The sequence below is a fragment of the Orycteropus afer genome, unplaced genomic scaffold (genome assembly GCF_000298275.1).
Source record: "Orycteropus afer afer isolate SDZICR_OR568_19922 unplaced genomic scaffold, OryAfe1.0 scaffold00531, whole genome shotgun sequence".
Classification (NCBI taxonomy): Eukaryota; Metazoa; Chordata; class Mammalia; order Tubulidentata; family Orycteropodidae; genus Orycteropus; species Orycteropus afer.
The window spans coordinates 1,795,994-1,797,331 of record NW_006922118.1 but is presented as its reverse complement, the minus strand read 5'-3'; positions in this window follow the sequence as shown (position 1 = coordinate 1,797,331).

The window sequence follows — 1,338 nt, the reverse complement described above, 5'->3', positions numbered from 1 at the left end:
TAATGAAGCAGCTTACCTCAGCTTTCTCCCTCAGATTGTCTTGTGGTTTAGGACTTTTGACATTTTGGTTAGCAGTCACATGCTTTAAGCACTATGCTACCAGAGCTCCATGAGTGGAACTCTGTGTAGTATACAATATGGTTTATGCATAACATACAAATCATAGAATTTTCTTACAAAATATATTTTAGATGTTAACACATACCAGTAAATTCATACAGTTCATGACATGCACTGAACATTATCTTACTTACACTTGACCTCAGCCATCCTCCCCAGAGGAATCCTTTTCTTCATTTTCTAGTGTATCCAGACATTTTCTGTGTAGAGAGAAATGACTTTTTCTGCACAAAATGTTTGTGACATGTGGACTGTTTACACCTTGCTTTCTTATCTTTTTCACTTAATGTGTCTTGGACGTTATTTCACACAGCACATAGGGATTGGCCGCTATCTCTCCAACAGCTAATTGTATATATTGCATGGATGGACCATACTACATTCTCCAGTTTTTCACTGAGGACTATTCCTTTCTGCAGTTCCTGTAAGCAGTGTTGCAGTTCATGTACTTGTCCTTCATGCACTTATGTGAGTAACACCTGGAGAATAAATTCCTAGCCATGATTCTTGTCTGTAAAACTCTTTGTGCCCATTGCAACAAATTATTGAAACCCTCGAAGAAGTCGAAAGTGCCATACATGTCATCAGAATTGCTGTATAGTTTGGAGAGTGGCCACCTTTCTGACTTCCACCCCATAGTTATCATCCTTGGCCTTCTATTGGCGATTTTGTCTCCCCTTGGTGAAATTGGAGGAAGTTAGATGAAGCTGCCACCATGACCTTTTTGCATATGGACATGGGTATAATCCCTTTTCCCTACTCATGCCTTATAATTTTGCCTATCTACCCAAGTATCCACCTGTAGGATGATGTTGATTATTACTGATACTGCAGTATTGTGTATGTAAAAGTATTTAACCTGGGCATTTCAATGACATTAGAGAAAGATCCATCAGACCATGGTATTTGTGTTCTCATGAAAGGCACGCCAAAAATATTTTGGCTATAATTAATGAAAATACCAATGATTTTGAATTATAAAAAAAATTGGCTCATGTATTTGGAAGGTATTGGCACCTCTGGAGGAAGATGTTGCTGCATTCCCCATTGATCAATGACATCATCAGGTGGCTCTCTTTCTCTGTGCCTCACTTCCCTCTATATTTCTTCATTCTTGAGTATCCTGATGTCCTTGTGTGGCGAACACCATCAACTTCAACTTATATCTTATCAAAGTAAAAACTATTGAGGACTTCCCTACCAAATTATGTAGAAGTC